The 6,905-nt window shown below is 34.6% G+C and overlaps 1 pseudogene; it reads right to left on the reverse strand.

The window, feature by feature from the left end:
- Positions 1-1,397: 1,397 nt before the first annotated feature.
- LOC149541633 (DNA replication licensing factor MCM4-like) lies at positions 1,398-5,623 on the reverse strand (annotated as a pseudogene).
- Between the last annotated feature and the right edge of the window lie 1,282 nt (positions 5,624-6,905).

Consider the following 6,905-nt stretch of genomic DNA (forward strand, 5'->3'; position numbering starts at 1 on the left):
AATGGTCATAATCATACTTATTTGGATAGGTGCTCATCAACCATCTTGCATACTGTCAGTAGTTTTATATAAGTAACAAGACAAACAATGTTGAATCTCACTCCAGACTAGTAATTATAATAATATTTATCGCAAGCACACAAAACTATAAGGTCAAAGTTAGAAATTGGAATTAATTTTATTTGGTCCTATAGTTTCTCACACATTGATGAAGACACTCTTTACATCCATTTGCCAGACTTTCCAAGGCAAATTGAGATGCCACAGCCAAAACTAAATAGATGGTGCTCATCTTTGCTGTAGGAGAAAAAGTATCCTCATCCTTGAGATCTCCATCTCATCAAGAACTTTCTCTATTATCTCATCATCTAACACCACCTTATCAATGTATAAAACAATGCATGTCATGACCTTCTCATCGGCCTTAAATGGAGTACAAAAGTAAAACTTTGGGTTCAACCTCTAAGCTAATGCATATATTGGTTAGAGGAGTTTGTGTCTAGCTTGTTCAATGATGTGACAAATGATCTATCCACCAAAATTAAAGCAACCTCTTGGGCTCATCCATGGATTTTTAGAGGTAACCCATCGACATGCCATCTTTATCCATGAAATGAAGCATATTGGGAAAGATTTGTCATCTAAAACTTGATTTTTTTTTTGAAAATAGGACAATTGTTAACCCCTTCACCTAACTATTTGTTTGAAAGCAATAAAATATTTGCTAGTTATCTGGAGTAACTTTATTTATGTTACAATTAATCCATCAAAAACAATTCTTATAGTCTTTTCCCTGTATAATGTTTTGGCATATGGATATTCCAGCTAAGCATTGAATGAAAACATTCCCTTGAGAGAATGAACAATACTTTGCAAAGTGAGGAAGTGGGTGGAAAATAGTATGTCTCTTGGTTGCATAAGATCCTTGCCATTAAAATAAATTGCTCTTTTTATATTTAATTCTCTTTATATTTAGGTAACCATGTGAAACTAGAGGGAGGGAAAAAATGCCATTGTGAACATTAAAATGAACTTTTTCCATTATGTTGGTTGAAAAAAATACCTTTATAATTGCAAATACTTTTTCCTCACTCCAAAACTTGATAGAACAAAACACCAATGATTCTCATAATTTATAATTATCATCCTCTTATCTGAGCAAGAATTATAAGATATCCATCATTACCTCGGTGGTTGTCTTTGTCATAGATAGTACACCCAGGCTTTGGATTCCTTCAATTTTCTATATTTTTTTACAAGAGAAAGTACCCATCGATGTACTACAAAGCATGAAGCTCAAGGCATATTAAAATAGTTTGCCACAACACACTGACCATAGTCTTATCAAATACTTCATTACTAATTATTGTAGGGGCCATATAATCCTCAAAACTCATTCAGGTCCTCTTCATATTGTCCCCATGAATTGTAACAAACCCCTCACTCACAAGGTTTCCAATTACATTACGAATCTGAAATTGAACAACATAACTCATAATGTATTCATTTCCCCCAAGAAAATGAAGCTGGAAATAGCTTGAAATTTACCCACAACAAAGAATTACTTACATCATTCAGGCTGACTTCCTTGGATCCCTATTTCTGCATTTCCTCCATCAACTCTGATTGCATTCATTCATATCTGGTTAGGTGCCATACCAAAAATTTTCTCAACACTATTTAGGGTAGTATAAAGAATGTTACCTCGATAATACGGGTTGATGGTCCCCTTACTTGCATCCTTTCCATGATAAGAATCCTCAGTGATGAAATAAGATTGGCTCGTCTCATTCTTTCACTGGCTGAGACTCCCATGTTTATGAGATCCATGTCAATGGTCCTTGTAACCATGACACTCAAATGCATTCAGTGGCTTCCAATTAACATAGTTCTTTCAGAGCTGACTAATTTTGTGATGATAATGCATTCAATATAAAACTAATGAACTGACAATCCTCATTGCCAAAGATGCACAATGGTTACCAGTTGAATGATCAGTGGTACATTGTTGAAGTGCAACTTCAAGAAGCCGGAATGATTCTACCACATCACACCTTTCAACCTGCAGAATTGGAATGTAAGGTATCTTTTTATTGCCTCAATCTGGCTTTAAAACATTCAGGAATGTAACCCACTTTTTTCTACATAGGATTTTCTTACCCACTCAGAGAATTTGATGCGGGCTAGGGCTTTGCTTATTCTTATTAAGCTTTCAATTTGATGTGGAGTCATTGTGATAACCTATACAATTCATTCAGGAGAACAAGTTAACATAACATGAGAATTGCCCTGCATCTAGATGCATTCTTCAGTAGAAGTATGAGATATACTGTTACTTTTTTCACGTGTGTAACTTGTAAGCATACTATACAAAAATTGAATTTGAGAATATTGAGCTAACCTTCTTGCTACTGCCAGGGAAGTTTCCCATCCTACGTATTTCAACATAACCACGGATGAGATCTTTTGCTACCTCATCAGATATCTTAGGATGTATATGTTGTCTTGCATAAGTGATATACGAAGTGAGAGTCGGGAGGTCAAATGCATCCAGTGTTTGGTCCTAGAATCATAATGTAGTTCACATCAAAAATATTAGGTCATTGGACCCCCATTAATTACTACATAGTATTGACCAAATCAGAACTTACCTCTGGCTCGTCATAATGTAATTCAACAAGATGCCTTGCAAGGTGCTTGTCCTTTTGTTCATCAAATTTATCAAGCTATAGGTAGATCAAATCAAACCTGCAGGCATTTTTTGTGATTCTTTTATACTTGAGTGACAACAAATAAATTCTCTAGCTTGAATTCTAAAACCAAACATACTCCACCTAGAAAGTAATGTTGGAGGAAGTTGGATATTGTCAATCACTGACAATCTAGGGTTGTAGCATGAACCACTAGGATTGGCACAAGCTAAAATAGATGTTCTTGCATTCAGAGATGCTATGATCCTAGCCTTTGCAATTGACATTGTCTGTTGTTCTGTAACCTACTTCAAAGGAATGACCAGACATTGATATACAAGTCAACCAAAAACATAGATTACAAAGTCAAGAAACCAGTAAAAGCACATAATTTGAAGAGCTTGGAGAAAAATCACACCACATGTAACATGCTATGAGCATTGTTCGACATCTTGTCAAACTCGTCTATGTAGAAAATACCCCTATCACTCATTACCAATGCTCCACTTTCTAGAACCTATTGAGTTCAAAGAAATAAGCAATTTATATAGAATAAAGTGGTAGGTAGCAGTGGGGGAGCAGGCAACCCAAAGAGCTCAATGATCAACAAATTGAGTTAATAACTTATTATTTCATGAGTTTTAGGATCCTTTGATACATAAGCAGTCAAACCAATTGCAGAGCTTCCACAACCACTTGTATAAATGCCTCGAGGAGCCAACTTATGCACATACTGAAGTAGTTGAGACTTATTCGTACCTAGATCCCCAACAAGAAGGATGTTGATATCACCAAAAATGGTAGTGCCTAAAGCTAGTTTTACTGTAGTTCCCCCGAAAAGCTATTTAAGAAGCATAATGGTTAACATATGGTTCAAAGAACATGCAAAAAATTACCAATTAATCGAACATGAATGCAAAGAAAGATACCTAGCACAAGAGCCCTTTCTTTACATCTTCTAGCTCCCAAATGCTCAGAGCTAAGGACCTAGTTAGCCTCTCATAGATATCGGGCATGTGAGATAGTTCTTTCAACTTCTCAATTTGGAAATTGGTAGTCAAAATTCAATTTCAGAGCTTGCAAAATTCATGTTATATACAAAAGGTAAAAAATAATGAGTTTATACCTTAGCTTCATAATTAGCTGGTGACATATCACCCTCTTGAAAAGAGACAAAACTATCACTATTGGTATCACGTTCCATTTAATCTTTGAATCACAATCTTGTCTTGTCTGCATTTTTTAGATGAAAGCAATCAATGTAGGCCTGCACAAGAAAATGATTTAAAAATTAGAATTAGAAATCATAGAATACAACATTAAGGTCCTCATTTCCAACTTAAATGGACTAAGATAGGCTTGAGAGCTTTGCTTTAAATAAAGATTTCACAATCCTTTGGTTTGGTCCCACTCTAACTGTCATAGCTCTAAAAATCCTAGTAACCTACAAAAAAAAGCCAATGTCAACCTTCAAATGCTAACACTTGGCAATAAAAATGAGTGTAGAATTCATATATCATGTAATTTCAGACACACCTTGATTCGATCACCAGGTTTGGCTGCATCAACAAGTTTGTTGTGCATCAACAAGCTAACAGTGTGTAGGATTTCCCCCTCTGGAATGACATCAGGCATTTCTTGCAACCTTACAATCTACTTATCAGAAAACCTAACCACAAAGTAAAAGGATATAGTTGTCTTCGAAGTCTTGAAAATGCAGCTTCAAATCATGCATAAACTAAAATCAACAAGTTCCTACCTGCATCTGTTATGCATCAATGTCAAAGAATTCATAGCAACACATTTTGGCCTTGCACAATGTGTAGGTTCATCAATCTGACCTAGGCATTTGAAGCATAAAGTAGGATGTGAATACAAATCTAGCAAAAACACTTTTAGACAACAAGTACCATTGTATGTAGTGAAGCAAAGATATGAGAAATTTTTTTAAAAACATGAAATACATTTGAGAAAATTCAGTAGAAGATTTTCATGGAATATGAGAATAAAATTTGGTGTGAAAGTTCTCATACAAGGATTTTTTCAAACTAAAAAAATGTGCTCTCTCATATATAGCTTTCATCAAGCAAACATCTCAATGTGAGAAGAACCTCATGTATGGTGTCCTATTAGTTCCAATTAAGGTTACAAAGAGCAGATCGATAGTGGCCATGTCACAATAAGGAGTAAGATCTTATTTGCAAAATCTTGGAATCTAAAAGCTTCTGAGATCACTTTCATAAGCATGAATCTGTTTAAAGCCGCAGATTCTCCACCATAGTTATGCAAAATAGAATTGAGAAACAAACATAACATACAATGAAGACACAATTAACTATTATATTAAGAGTTCAATTGCAATCCAAAGAATTACCTCTATCAATAGGTACTAGTGCTGGAGCATATCCACAAACAAGGCACCTAAAGAATGCTTCTTTGATTTTTGGTATAATTGAGCTGCACCGAATTATCATCCCTTTGATTGAAACCATCTTCTCAATATCTAGATTTCAAAGACAAAAAAACCCCCTTATTAGATTTTTCAAATAGCATTGAACCATGAAGATGTAACTTTAAAAAGCATTGCCTACCTGATGGATTCAGATCTTGCATGTTAACTGTATCTCTAAGATTGAATATTCTTGCCTGAATGCAATGGAAGTTATATTTAAGTCCGAGGCATATTTATGTGCATAAATAAACAAAATCTGAAACAACAAAGTTATTAAATGAAAACATACTAATTGACAAAACATATTTTTCCAAAAATACAATTCAGTCACCTGTATGTTCTTCTCCCACAAAGGCTTGAGGTGAACAACTACATCCATCAATACAATGTCAAAAATGATGAGAACTTCAAGAGGATATCTGACCATCTTGCCATAAAGGTCTTCATCATATTCAAAGATGTTCATTGCATCAATATTCAGTGAATCACCTTCGAATTCCATTGTCTAAATGAGAATGAACTAAATGAAGTGAATACAAAAGCAAATGTGCTCAACCAATAATTTGAAATGAGACTAGATGGTAACCATAAGAAGCCAGCAGGGACAAATTTGAACCTGTTCCAAGAGCCTCATGTATTTCGCCTCAAGGTCTGAAGGATCATCCCTAAAATTCCTCAAAAAGTGCTGAACTGCTTGATTGACATTTTGAACACTTATGTTTGTGTCCCAAACAAGCATGGGGGGGTTTCCATCAAGGTCACCCTCGGAAGACTAGGGCATCTAATTATAACAACCAAAAGAGGTAATTAATGTGTGTTTCAATAGAACATATTATACAAATTGAAAAGAAATAATTGACTCAATTGATAGGAAGATCTCTATCCAAAAGGTTTCTTGGTACAAGGAAATATCTTCAAAATAGGTTTCTTTAATGTAGAAGGCACCAAAAGTTGGTACAAAGGCATCTGCTATGTCGATTCCCTGAGGAGGTAGTTGCTTGGACAGTCAATGTGGACCACCCATTGAGGTTTGTAGAATAGAAGGGTTGTCTGGTATGACCCATTTGATAGGACCTTGGGAATCTCCATGGTTGAACTAACCTAGAATCTGGGTGTTCAGGCTAACATACCGTTAATATAGTTTTTAGTGCTTCTCACTAGCAATAAAGAATGTTTTATTAGCCCATTATTTAGTTGGTTCACCTTTATTACTTCAAACAATCTAATCCAATGTTTATAATAGTAGAGTTCTATTTATTAGAATATGATACATTTTCTATTTTGGTATGTCCAGGTTACATACTCCATATTCTTAATATATGGTTCAATTTATTTTTGTACTAGTCTAGTTTTAATTGCTTTAAATTTTTTTAAATGACTATTGTTTGGAATTATCAAGTATAGATTAACCTAGACTCTGCCAAATGCCATAAAGCATGAGGAATGGAAACTTTATACATATGGAATTCATGACGTGAATGACAACTTTACACATCTGGAATTCATGGCGTGAATGACAATCTTCATCCATATAGTGCTATTTTAAAATTTAGGACTTTGTCTTGTTATGTGTTGTGATATATAATTAATATTTGTCAAAATTGCAGGAAGAAGCTTGCACAGAGACTTTTTTTTGATAAAAGTGAAAATGATGATCATGAAAGAAGCATATTGATAAAGCTGAAGCAATAGTGTGGTGGTCAGTTTACTTCTAAAATGGAGGGAATGATATGCTGCATCATACATAAATAAAAAACTCACTT

This window comes from Cupressus sempervirens, chromosome 8 (genome assembly GCF_028749045.1).
Source record: "Cupressus sempervirens isolate cs-2001-9-10 chromosome 8, ASM2874904v1, whole genome shotgun sequence".
Taxonomy (NCBI): domain Eukaryota; kingdom Viridiplantae; phylum Streptophyta; class Pinopsida; order Cupressales; family Cupressaceae; genus Cupressus; species Cupressus sempervirens.